At 45.1% G+C, this 14,082-nt stretch overlaps 1 protein-coding gene across 8 annotated transcripts in view; it reads right to left on the bottom strand.

Moving 5' to 3' along the window:
* TP63 (tumor protein p63) overlaps positions 1-14,082 on the bottom strand; it is a 202,791-nt gene that overhangs the window by 116,177 nt on the left and 72,532 nt on the right. For 2 of the 8 annotated variants that reach the window (XM_045031038.1, XM_045031036.1), the window contains exon 1: positions 431-602. The exons of 5 other annotated variants lie outside the window; for them this stretch is intronic. The gene's annotated coding sequence lies outside the window, so the exon portion shown is untranslated. Of the gene's footprint in view, positions 1-396; positions 603-14,082 lie in introns of those variants that run through there. One more of the 8 variants, XM_045031037.1, reaches the window with a different exon arrangement.

The following is a 14,082-nucleotide window of genomic DNA, read 5'->3' as shown; positions in this document are numbered from 1 at the left end:
TACAGAGTGTACTGCAAACAGTATTGTAAATTAAGTCCAGAGCTGATGCAATGCCCCAACATAAATATCAATCAGTCCAGGTAATAAATCCAATGATTGCTTAGACCTCAACATAACTTCATGTAAGCAAATTCAGCACAGTATGAAATGGACTTACACATGCACACACAGAGCTCGCCCCTAAATTAAATCCAAATGCATGAGTTTGCATTACTGTCCCTCTCTGTAAATTAACTAATCAAAGGCACTCCTAAAGCTTCAACCTCCGCTCGGCACTGGATCCCTAAAAACTCTAACACCATCATGGCCATACTCCTGCAGACTGGAAGGAAACACTGCTTGCCACACAAGAGACAAAAGCAAGAGGAATCTAAACCGTAGCAGCCATTAATGTACCTAAGCTGTGTTCTTAACCGTGCAAGGACTCTACCTCCAGCTCTCTGTTTGCCTGGAAATGGCCCAGTGTTGCTTGCTGCAGGCTCAAAGGCCCCCTCCCAGGACGCCCCGCAGTGCTCAGCAGAGCAGGCTGGTTAAACACTCTGCAGCAGGCCAGGAACCTCCACCCAGAACCTTGCTCCAAACAGGCCTCTTAGCAGAGCAAGGCAGCAGTTTGCACTAGCGCCCTCTAGCCACGCCACGGCCGGTGACCTGACACCCCCACCTGGGCTGGATTCTCAGGAGCGCAGAGTCAGGTTTTTCAGTGCCCAGCACTCACAAAAGGAACCAGGTTTTAACATGACCTCAGTGCCTATTTAGGCACCTAAATAGAGGACAGATTTTCAGAAGCACCCAGCAGCTCCCATCGAGGCAATCTAGCCCCAATGTGACCGAACACCATGTCTCATTGTTTCCCTGACACATAAGGACTTTTTTCTTTTTTGGTTCTGGAAGCCCTGGGATAGGTCAGCCGCTTTCTAGGTGGCCCAACAAACTGTTACTACACCACAGCTCTAAGAATATTAATGACCTTCCTAGTCTCCCCTGGGAAATGGTGAAAGAAGGACGTTAGCAGATGAGGTGGGCAATATCTTTTATCTTTCACCCATATCCTGGGACCAAAACAGCTGCAATAACACTGCAACTAAGTGAGCAGAAAGAGCATTTAGACTTGATTGGAGAAGAACTGTTTGTGCTGCAGTCTGGATAGGCAGAGAAGGTTGATGGATACAGAGCTAAGACAAGATGGACTCCCAAGTCATTGCAATTAACATAGTTACCTCATCATGACATTTCTAAAATACAGTGGGGCGACTTCTGGGCTGTCTTGCATTTATCCAACATAGGGTGGAATCAATGCAGAATATGGCCATGTGTGGATATTCTTTTTACTGGGACATTACTGCTTAATAAGGAGCTGTCACACATTCATGTTCCTCATAACAATGGCATTCACAACTATTTTACAGCTACAATTAAAATCAAAAGGAATTGTCTTTCGATGCCTCTGGGCGAGCTCTTAACTCAACATCAACAAGCAACCTGCTGATCCGTCTTTAATAATGGATTGCACCAGACAGTTCAATAGGTGCACATAGAAGCAGCCAGCAAGCCTTTAAGGAGCCTCAGAGATCTTGACTATGCAGCAGGGTTCTGTGATCACAGAATGGCTTTGACCCAAAATTCATCCATTTACAAAAGAAACATTGTCAAGGGGGCTAGATTTTTTTTTAAATGCCTAGAACAGTTTAAAAATTACAGCAATTGTGTTTCTTATTAAGCTGATCGTTGAAGCAACAGGAAATAGTAAAAGTTTAAAAAACAAACCTGCTAGACTTCCTGGGCTATTTTCAAAAGTATAGGGCCATGCCAATAACCGTGAGTACAATTTTATGTCTACTTTGTACATGCAACCATCACAATTGTCCATTGATTTCAAGAGCCGAGATTTGCAAACCTGACAGGTTTGGATAGGGTCTGGCTAAAAATCCAAACTTTCAGGTGCTTTTCTGAACAAAAGTTCAGCCCTTTTAAAGCTTTTCTGTCATTAGTATTGACACTTTTTTGTGAGCGCAGCAGTCACTCGATTGCAGCACTTACAGCAGACCATTGACTTCAGCACTCGGGGTGGGTGTACTTTTAACATTTCCAGCCTTCCTTCTAGCAATCAGCTTTCCTCAGTTTTCATTCATCTGTCGGTCTTTCTCTCTCACACACACAGACCACAATGCAGAATAGGAAACTATTTATTGTACTTAGTGTAAAGACAATTCAGCCAACTGCATCCGATCTTCAGCAAGATAGTCACGTTACTTGAAACTGGCTCATAATTAACACTATGCAATTCCATCAGTGGAGACTGGTGGCATTTGAAAGTGGATGGAAAAAGGAGAACCAGACACTTCCAGCTAAATTACAACAGTGTCTGGTTCAAATCAGGATAGGCACGGCCCTGAGGGGCTGCCCATTGGATCTGGGAGGTGATTGCTGTCTTTTTTAAAATACAGGATAATGTGGGTAAAAGGGAGCAACTATCAGTAGGGCCCTACTAAATTCACAGTCCCTTTGATCGATTTCATGGTCATAGGATTTTAAAAATTGTAAATGTCAAGATTTCAGCTATTTAAATCTGAAATTTCACGGTGTTGTAATTGTAGGGGTCCTGGAGAGGGAGGGATGTGTGTGTGTGTGTGTGTGTGTGTCGGGGGGGGTCACAAGGTTATTGTAGGGGGGGTTACAGTCCTGCTACCCGTACTTCTGCACTGCTCCAGGCAATGGGATGCCTTCAGAGCTGGGCAGCTGGAGAGCAGCAGCTGCTGGCCGGGATCCCAGCTCTGAAGGCAGAGCCGCCGCCAGCAGCAGCACAGAAGGAAGGATGGCATGGTACGGTACTGCCACCCTTATTTCTGCACTGCTGCCTGCAGAGCTGGGCCCTCGGTCAGCAGCCACCACTATCCAGCCACCCAGCTCTGAAGGCAGCAGCGCAGAAGTAGGGATGGCACGTTATGGTACTGCCACCCTTACTTCTGCACTGCTGCCTGCAGAGCTGGGCCCTCGGTCAGCAGCCACCACTATCCAGCCACCCAGCTCTGAAGGCAGCAACGCAGAAGTAGGGATGGCACGGTATGGTACTGCCACCCTTACTTCTGCGCTGCTGCTGGCGGGGCGCTGCCTTCAGAGCTGGGCGCCCAGCCAACGGTCGCCGCTCTCCAGCCGCCTAGCTCTGAAGGCAGTGGAGAAGTAAGGGTGGCAATACCACGAGCCCTCTGAAATAACCTTGCGATCCCCTGCAACTCCCCTTTGGGACAGGACCCCCAGTTTGAGAAACGCTGGTTCCCCTCATTAAATCAGTATAGTAAAGGGTAGAAGCACACAAAAGACCAGATTTCAGGGGGGGAGACCAAATTTCATGGTCCGTGACGTGTTTTTCATGGCCGTGAATGTGGTAGGGCCCAAACTATCAGCTATTGTGGACTAAAGACCAATGGAATATCCATCCCAAAGAATAACAGGGTTAAGGAAGAGGAACTTTATTTGCAATAAAAACCCAGTTAAATAATGGGTGTATTGGGGCAGGGAGAGGCACAGTATACACCAATGTACGTAGTGTAAATGTAACTTCTCAGAAAGCACGATCCAGGCCGAGCAAAGGACTGAGAGCCAGGAATTCTCATGTGATTACCGTGTAGTTTATATCCTGGATCTATTGTTAATAGATAGCTTCTAGTTCATCAGGTATTTGTAATGCTCTGCTTAGTGTACACAAACACATACACAGTCTAGACCAGTAGCTCTCAACCTTCCCAGACTCCTGTACCCCTTTCAGGAGTCTGGTTTGTGTTGCGTACCCCCAAGTTTCACCTCATTTAAAAACTACTTGCTTACAAAATCAAACAAAAATACAAAGGTGTCCCAGCATGATGTTACTGAAAAATTGCTTACTTGCTCATTTTCACCATATAATTATAAAATAAATCGATTGGAATATAAATTATTGTGCTTACATTTCAGTGTATAGTATACAAAGCAGTATAAACAAGTCACTGTCTGTATGAAATTTTAGTTTGCGCTGACTTCACTGGTGCTTTTTATGTAGCCTGCTGTAAAACTAGGCAAATCTCTAGATGAATTCATGTACGCCCTTGAAGACCTCTGTGCGCCCCCAAGGGTACGTGTACCCTGGTTGAGACCCACTGGCCTGTACAGACAAGCTCTGCTGGAATCACTGCACTGTTAAATATTGGACATTGATATGGAATATTTTGAAGGAAATTCCCAAAGTATTTCACATGCCCTATCCAGAGTGTAGCCCATTCCATGCCCAGGCCCCACCCCTCTTACTTTGTGCAGTTACTTACAACTCGGGAGGGACCTGCCAAGACACTGAAGCCCCTAGAACTACTGAGAGTGCATAACACTGAGCACTTAGTTGTGTAAGTGTTGTGCGAGCTGAGCTGGCCTGCAGGGAGCTGGGTACTTTGCCCTGGTTAATGCAGAGGACCACGCCCAGTGCCTGACCTACAAGTGCTCAGTCACAGCTAGAGTGACTGGATGTCCTGATTTTATAGGGACAATCCCGATTTTTGGGTCTTTTTCTTAGATAGGCTCCTATTACCCGGCCCCATTTTTCACACTTGCTGTTTGGTCACCCTAGTCACCCTCAGCTCATGTTTCCTCTGGAGGCCAAGGAGGCTGTGTTGCACATTGGCAGGTCCCTGTGGGAGAGGCTTATGCTGCTACTGCCTATGTACCGGTGCATTGGCCAAGTAAGATCAGCCTCCAGGTCCCTCTGGTCAGGCCCTTTCCCAAGCAATAAACTCATACAAAAGCCTGAAGGGAAATAATTTGGACGCTGAGCTATAGCCACAAAGCTCCTTTCTGCCTCCTTATCCTGTTGTATACAGTAGCACTCTCTTCTGCCCAGGTGATGGGAACGCCACTTGTCAGGGAAACACAGTGTGGGCTCAGTGGATTGCTCCTGCAGTGTGTTCAGCATTGTCTAGCTCCCCCAGGTCCTGTCCCAGCCAACACTGAGCTCAATGCGAAACCCAGAGTGGGTTTCTGAAGGCAGCCTCTTCCCTGTTTGTCCAAGGAGATGTTCTCTAGGCAAGTGTTTCTCAACCTTTTTGATACAAGGGACCGGTTTGCTGCCTTCCTAAACTGTGTCTGGGAGATCTCAGGGCCTGGTGCTGGTCCATGGACCGGTCATGGAGAACCCTGCCCCAGGTGACTTAGTCCACCTAGCGTGGAACGTTTTTATTTCCCTGCGACTAGACCCTTTCTGAAGTGGGATGGAATCAGGTTATCCCCAAAATCCTCCCCAACAAACCTCAGGCTTTGTTTATACAAGTGCTTGAAGTTCTGCAGATTGTACGCTGGTGAGGACACGAGACACTGGAGCACACTGGTCAGCAGGTGCTGAGTTGTTGTTATCCCAGGTCACGCAAGGCAGACATTCTCTAAATTCAGGGGCACTGAGCAGGCCAGAGAGACAGGCTGGAGAGATGACATCATGCCCTAGTATAAAGAGGGGACCCACGCCATGAAGGAAGCATGGCAGGTGAAATCATGCTGGCTACATTTGGTTCTTGGCACTGTCACATTATATACGGCCTCAGGGCATTCGGTCTCATACATATAATCTTAGGAGAGGGGGACAGAGTCCCCAGCCACAGAACATCCCATATACAGCTTATACCGTCCCCTGCTCACAGCTTTCTGACATTGTAAAAGCCTTTGGCTCCCATAGGCACCTGCTTTTCAGAACGTAGCCATGGTTTTCGTCACACAAATTCCTGGCTCCGTAAATTGTTCAGGAAGTTTATTTAACTTCCTCTCTCACATTTGCCTGATCACACTGAATTGTTATAAAAAAAATCATAATGCTGAAAATTCCCATCTCTCAGTAGAAGAGGGAAGTTGTAAAACATAGCTTCTTGTCTCCTAGTGCATCATTATTAAAATGCAAAACAAACACCAGCAAAGCAGATGGTACATGCAAGGTCTTGATTCCGTTTCTTGTCATTTTATTCTGTACAGGGGAGCTGGCTTCTTCCGCTTAGCTGACTTCCCTCCCCACCCCAATGAGCTGAAATCCAACGTGCTTGGGAGGATAAAAACAAACTAACCAAAATAAAATTATTCCCATTAGTTGGTAGATGACAACAGAAAATAAGATGTTACATTTGGTGAGGGCTTCTGAAGGACATCTAGTCCAGCCCCCTTCCTTCACTAGCAGGACCAAGTACTGATTTTCCCCAGATCCCTAAGTGGCCCCCTCAAAAATTGAGCTTACAACCCTGGGTTTTAACAGGCCAATGCTCAAACCACTGAGCTATCCCCAGGAGGGTTTTCAAAAACTAATTAGCAAGCTACCTGCTACAAACTCTGTCAGTCTACTGCTCTATGCTATCTGAAGTGCTTCCAATTCCTTCACCACTGCAACTATGCCTGGTAGTATTGTTTGGAGTACTGGACCCCTCTATCACAATGAACCCATAGACACCTGTGGTATTGCCAACTCTCACAATTTTATGGTGAGTTTCATGATATTTGGTGCTTTTCTTAAAGCACCAGCTCCTGGGATCATGTGAATACATCAGACTCTCAGCTTTGATTTAAAAAAAAAGTTAGTTTCTTGCCTTATGGTGGTGGAGAAAAGCTTGCAAAAGTGAACCCAAAAGGCTCAAAAGTTAAAAGGCAAATGCAAAGAACACCACTTTTTTTTAGTCTTACGATTTGTAAACTGATCCCATGACTTAAGTGCCTGACTCATGATTTGGGAATGCTTATGGCTGGCAATACTGCAACTAAGACTACATAGTGGTCACTAAGCTATGCACTACTCAGCAGGGATGGGACCCAGATCCTCCTGCTCCAAAAGCACAGGAGCATGCTCCCTACACTACAGGAGAATCACCATTAGCTGTCTAGGATCTCTGACACACAGCTGAGTATTTCAAACATGTGATGTTTATATCAGCCGCACGTTGCCAACTTCTGTTTTGTGCAGTTCTTCAACGTGCTTGTGGCCAGTGCCAGGGCATCTATTGCTGCATCCCAATGGAAGACGGAGCTTTCCCACAGAGAAGGGTTGTTTTGGTTTTTTAAATTTTAAAGTATTCTTATTTTGCTGTCTAAAATGAGAATATTTAAACACTTGTAATTTAGTTCAGAGTTTTTCCCTACAGGCAGTTGCTCCTCATATGCAGAGGAACCTAACCAAATCCACCTACTAACCATGAATCAGCAACAGTTATAAAGTACCACGTGCGAGGCTCAAGCACCTAATAACAGAGGAGCCCTACATCTTTATGCAAGGAGCTGTTAGAAGTCATAGCAAGAAGGCCAGTGATACAATCAGGTATTTAGAATATACATGAAGTTATAGAGGTAAATGATGTAAACAGAAAAAAGAGATGAGTATTAACAACCCTTTATCACTGGAGCTGGGGAAAAAATGAATTTTTTTCTTCCTCATTTTGCAGACTTGTTGATGTGTACTATAGCTGATAAAGAACACCCCAAAACAGCTGCAATTATTATTATAATTGGTACATCAAAAATATTTTCATTTGCATCAGAATTTTTCAGGGGCTTTTTCTGTTGACATTTCAATTTAAACAAACAAATTCATTAAAAAAAATCTAAATGGGAAAAGCGTTGCCCAGCTGTCATTGTCAGACAGGAAGGAGAAAGTCAAGCCAGTATTTGGTGCCGGCAATCAATCTGGGCTGAATTCTGCCCCAGGGTGCGGAGTACCTTCCTCCACAAGTACTGCTCACTAATACTTGCCGAGTAAGGTACTGCTAACACAGAGTAAGGGAGGCAGCAACAGGCACTTTCTAAGCAAGCGGCATGCAGCCCACACACGAGCCAGTCATTCGCCACCCTGCCTGGTGTGGCATCGTTACACCTGACGATGTTCTGATGTGACTTGGCCCATCCATGTTCTATTTCCCTGGAAAGCCAGATTCATTTTGTGCTGGTATTTTAGTCTGAGTCCAAGGTCACATGCCTGCTGGTTTTCATCTATGATATGTCACAGGCCCAGCTTTCTTCTCCCGGCTTTGGTGAATTCAGGCAGTAATTTGGGCCATGTCTTGTATTTCTTCTAGCCTGAAGAGCCACATGTTAAAGGAAAGACTCCCTTTCATAGAATCATAGATTATTAGGGTTGGAAGGGACCTCAAGAGATCATCTAGTCCAACCCCCTGCTTGAAGCAGGACCAATCCCCAAACAGCCCCCTCACGGATTGAACTCACAACCCTGGGTTTAGCAGGCTAGTGCTCAAACCACTGAGCCATCCCTCCATCCCCATTATAGCAGCGGTGCATTCCCCAGCAGCTCCGGTTAAAATTCTAAGCGCACGGGACCAGATGTAGAGAGGTATTTGGGCACTTAAAAATGCAGCTAGAAGCCTAGTAGGATTTACAAAACTGTTAAGTGAGTTAGGCACCTAACTCTCATTGGCTTCCAATGGGAGTTAGGCACCCGCACCTAAGCGACATTGGCACTTTTGTAAATGGCCCATTCGCCTCCTTCGGTGCCTAAATACATTTGTAAATCGGGCCTGTACTGTTCTGAAGGGACTGAGAGGGTATTTCCAAGAATACAAATATAACATTGAGCACAGGGAAGGTGTGGGTGGGGGGGGCCAGGAGAAGAACCGCTGTAAACCCTAATATGAATAGAAATGTTTACAGAGCAGAAATTGGGTGGATTCCCCACCTTACTCCAAAGGGCACACAGTGGTCATCCTACAAATCCAGCCCAAAACTGGGCCTTTTCTTTTATTTGCAGCTAAAAAAGACTGATCCGGGGCTGTAAATCATTGTGGCTGAAGAAAGAGGACATGGCAAGTTAACTATTAGCGGGGTGGGACCACACAAATAAAGGAGGGATTATATTCACGGCCTTTACCATGAACATCGTGAGCACATCTAAACAGATGAGCCATTGAGTGTCTGGTTCATTAATTTTTTCAGCCTTGATGGAGGTGGAAAGGTGGGGAAGGATCCCGTGAATCAAGGATTCTGTCCCCAGAGCAAAAAGAACCACACCGAAGACTTTATAAATTCTCCATCCATCCCCTTTTAGAGCCAGAAAAAACAGAGACAACAGACAATTCACTTCCACTTTAATCCCTTGAGGAACACAAAAGAGATCTCCAAGCAGACTGGCACCTTCTTACTACATTCTGGGCAGTTCGTGCGAGGTTTTAAGGCAAAAACTTTAAGCACTTTGGCAATGACTATGAAAAATATGTGGTATCCGCCACACAAAAATGTCTCCTTAACAAAGAGAGAAGAGGTCCAGAAAAGGGCAACACAAAACCTGGGTGGGTGGACGGGAAGAGAGAGCGGGGTTTCTATAAACAGAGAAATGTAAAAGGACCAAGATTATTTCAAGGTTTATTCTTCTCAAGAGAAGGAAGGCTCGCAATAATGTCTGGTACAGAGCAGACCTATCCTGTGTTCTGTTGCACTTTCACAATACAGGAAGAAGGGGGTAACTCGATGAGCAGACGTCAACATTTAAAAAACAATAGTGAAACCTATACAAGAGAACATTGACATCAGTAGCCTAAAGTTGTCCTGTCACTCATTTGTGTTCCCCCTTTGTTAGGGCATCTCAGCAACACACTGATTTTTATCGGTTCTTAGAGTGGCCAATTGAAACAGGTTTTGCTGGACTCTTTACGCAGTGTACAGTTAACGCGTGGAACTCTCCACTACAGGGTGTTATCAAGGCAAATAATTTACTGGTATAAGGGTCTAAAAAGAGTTAGGACCTGATTTCAAACGTTTTCATCACCCAGGAGCTCCTGTTGTGACACCTATGGCCAAATTTTCACCTGAGTGTAACACACCAAGAGTGAACTCTCATGTAAATCTGGCTGCAGTGGTGGGTGATGTGCCCTGGGAATGTCTGGCCACCCATTAAAGACTCCTACCAAGGGGAACAGCCCCCACAGTTACACTGGCTAGAATACAAACAACAAGGGCTCATAAGTCTTCAGACTCAAGCAATTCCCATGGTGGGTAGCGGGGAAGGGTTAGGAAAACCAGCTCTCCTGCACCCCTCACCTCGGTGGAGCAAGCTCAGTCCAGCTCTGATTGAAGTCACTGGCAGTTTTGGCCAGGGGCGTAAGCAGTAGGTGACCACATAGCAAGTGTGAAAAATCAGGACACTTTTTTTCGGGCGTGGGAAGGATACAGTTGCATATATAAGACAAAACCTCTAATATCGGGACGTCTGATCACCCTAGTCACCAGGAGCAGGCACCATCCTCCTTATGTGCTTGGAAAGCACCTAGTGCCTAGCAGGTGCTGTCAGACATACATTAATAACAAGTCACATGTTTTTTTTCATTTGGGTTTGGTGCTTTCAGTTCAAGCAGGATACCAGACTGGTTAGATGATTGTTCTGCCCTGGCATAGTAGTATGTATGCTAAGGTGAGCAGTAAGGAGTACAACTGTCTACAAGCAAGAAATCTGTGGAACCAGATTAGCCCTGGCTGCCAGAGTGAGGTATTGATTTTGTTTTCAGATACTATGTTTAAATATTATTCTGACAACAGTTCATCATCATATCACCCAGCTTGTCTTAAATAGAAATATGAGCGTCTTGTGCCAGAATTACTACAGGCAGGGCCAGATTTAGGGGCAGGTGACTGCCTGGGGTGCCAGGCTTCGGGGGCGCTGGGCTAGGAGTGCTGTTTTTGTTGTTAGCAAATTTATCGTCTCATATGACAGGGATAAATCATTCATGCAAATCGTGCATCAAAGTCATGAAACAGGCTACAAAGGCAATACAAAATAAGATAGTCAAAAGTTTAACAAATTGAGGGGAAGGGCACTGAAGACGCTTCTTGCCTGGGGCATCATTTGGTCTAGGGCCGGCCCTGACTATGGGTCCACTGAATGAATAACTTTCCTTTTGATTCACAGCTGGACAAGGGACGCAGCACACATCTCTGTGCTGTGCATAACTCTCAGCTGTCCCTGATTACAAGGTGGGGCCTGCATTTCTGACCCAAGTGGGCCTCCTTCCTACACAGACATAGAAATCGCTGTTTTATAACCCACGGTGAATAATAGTGAGCACTTACATATAGGGCTTTTCACCTGCCAAGTACCTTATAAGCATTAACTTTCACAACACTTCTATTTGGCAAACACGTATAGGAACATTGTTTTCTTATTCCACGCGTGAGGGAGTTACAGCAGAGAAGTTAAGCTACTTGCCCATGCACACACATGACGTAATGATTAGAATTAAGTAAAGTTTGCAGATGACACAAAAATTGGGGGCGTGGTAAATAATGAAGAGGACAGGTCACTGATTTGGAGTGATCTGGATTTCTTGATAAACTGGGGGCAGGCAAACACTATGCGGTTTAATATGGCTAAATGTAAATGTGTACAGCTGGGAACAAAGAATGTAGGCCATGCTTACAGGACTCTATCCTGGGAGACAGCGACTCTGTAAAAGATTTGTGGGTCGTGGTGGATAATCAGCTGAACATGAGATCCCTGTGTGACGCTGTGGCCAAAAGAGCTAATGCAATCCTTGGATGCATAAACTCAAGTAGGAGCAGAGAGGTTATTTCACCGCTGTATTTGGCACTGGCACAAAAGTGGCTGGAACACTGTGTTCAGTTCTGATGCCCAGAATTCAAGAAGGATGTTGGTAAATTGCAGAGGGTTCAGAGAAGAGCCACAAGAATGATTAAAGGGTTAGAAAACCTGCCTCAAGGCGTTCAATCTAGTTAGCTTCATAAAGAGAAGGTTAATGGGTGACTTGATCACAGTCTATAAGCACCTGCATGGGGCACAAATATTTAACAATGGGCTCTTCAGTCTAGCCGAGAAAAGTATAACGTGACTCAATGGCTGGAAGTTGAAGCTAGACAAACTCCGACTGGAATGAAGGTGCACATTTTTGACAGTGAGAGTAATTTAGCATTGGAGCAATTTACCAAGGGTTGTGGTGGATTCTCTACCCCTGATCAATTTAAAGATTGGATGTTTTTCTAAAAGCTCTGCCCTAGGAATTATTGCGGGATGTTCTCTGGTCTGTGTTCTACAGGGAGTCAGACTAGATGATCACAACGGACCCTTCTATGAATCTAAGAAACTCAGGAGTTTTGGTTACCAGCCTTATGCTGAGACCACATCTCTCCAATAATTGAAATCCACGAACCTAAGTCACGGTCACTCATTTAAAAGAAGCTATTAAAACTCTTCTGCCTCATTCTCCCATGCACCCTAACAAATTTCTAGAAGGAGATTTTTCCATTAATCTCTTTTTAAAAAAAAGTCAACATTTATCTGTATTTTGGTCAAAGAAGACTGTGACCAAGCCTAAGAAACCATATTTCTGACAGACTCCACAGGGGTTAGAAGTTATCAATGAGATTCAAGGACTGTTTCTCAAGCCCAAGCAATTAGTGACAGTTTTAGAAGGGTGGGCTCTAAGCCAATCAGCAGTGTGATTTATATGGCCTGAAATTAAAGAAGAAAGAGCAGTTTGTAGGTGAGTCCATTCATGTTAATGGAATTACACCAAGGATGTGTTTGCCCCAGCAAATACCTACAAAATGCCAGCAATTAGAAACTTTGAGACAACAGATTTTGCACTCACATGAGCGAAGAGGGAGCCAGATGTGAGGACAGGCAGGATGTTAATCTGTTTCTCCTAACAGGTGCGTCTCTTACAAAGAAAAACGTAATCCAAAGGGAGCAGAGTTTCTAGGTAAAGTACAGTCTAATGACCGTCATTTCCAAAACCATGAGTGACTTATCTGTAAACATCACTCCCCCATCTAGACTTAAGCTGAAAAAAGTGGCTTGGAGAGAAGGACTAATTATATAGCTCCAAGCATTGGGACTTTGATCATAATTACAGTGCCTTCCTGGTTTTACATTAGTAGCTTTCAACTGCAGCTAGGCAGACACTTCTTGAAAGGTGGAGCCCCCATCTATTTTAGAGAAGTAGATTATCTGATGACTCACAACTATTGTAGGTTTTCTATAGTACCTGTTACTAGTATATCTAAGGTCCTGATCCAGGAAGGTACTTAAGAATATGTGTAATTTTATGGACAAGTAGTTCCATGGACTACAATGAGTAGATAGATCACTGAGACTAATCATGTGCTTAAAGTTATGCATGTGGTTAAGTACCTTGGATCTGGGCCAGAGAGCTGAACTACCTTTAGAACTAATGAATGACTCTTTATAGAGCTTCTCTTGGAATATAACAAACATGGAACCCTTGCTTTTATTTTATTGTTTGAATTAATTGGTTTTGACGTTAACCTGCCATTGGGGTCTCATCCTTTTGAGGAAAAACGTGAAACAATTTAGCCACATGCCTCTTCTGCTCACTACTCCTTTTGCAGCCTGCTTACATGCTCTACCTTGGACGTCTTCACTATTGCACAGGGAATAATCCAGTCAAATGGTCCATTTCTTTATCCAGGCCATGAGCTCAGGTCACGGAGCACTGAAGTGCTCATGGCAATATATTCTGCTTCTCGAGGCAGGTCCATATGCTGCAGCTAGCCCAGCTCATCTCTGCTATTGTGACCCACGAGTGCTCTCGGTTTCACCTGCCGCACTTAGCAAGTGGTAAATGGCCTCAGAAGTGTTGTGAGATGGGTACTTGCCCTGAGCTGGCTGCAAGGGCATCAGGAAGGTAGGACAGGAAGCAGAGTGATCTAGGACAGCCAGCGCTGAACTGGGCAATCAGAGGGCTCGGGGGGTCTATTCCAGGCTCTGCCACTGACTGTATGACCTTTGGCACATCCCCTCACCAACCTGTGCCACAATCGCCCCGCCTTGAGGGCTTAGAAACCTATGGACAACAAGTGCTATATGTGAGTATTATTAATGAAATAACTGTTAATGTTACAGGGCCCCATTCTACTCACCTGCTGGCCCAGGAAACTCCATGGGGCTCATCTCACATCATCGGCCTTTCAATCTCCCTTGTAATACTGAAGAGGTTTGGGGACAGCATCATGGAAAGACATGGAGGAAAACTCTAAAAGCCACAGTTCTTAGCGCTCAATGGCAAAGGGAAGCGTAAAACCCGCAGAGCACTTTCCCTGCCACTACCCCCAGCCCCTGGGAAC

The sequence above is a fragment of the Mauremys mutica genome, chromosome 9 (genome assembly GCF_020497125.1).
Source record: "Mauremys mutica isolate MM-2020 ecotype Southern chromosome 9, ASM2049712v1, whole genome shotgun sequence".
NCBI classification, from domain to species: Eukaryota; Metazoa; Chordata; order Testudines; family Geoemydidae; genus Mauremys; species Mauremys mutica.
This window is presented reverse-complemented; position numbering and strand designations above follow the sequence as displayed.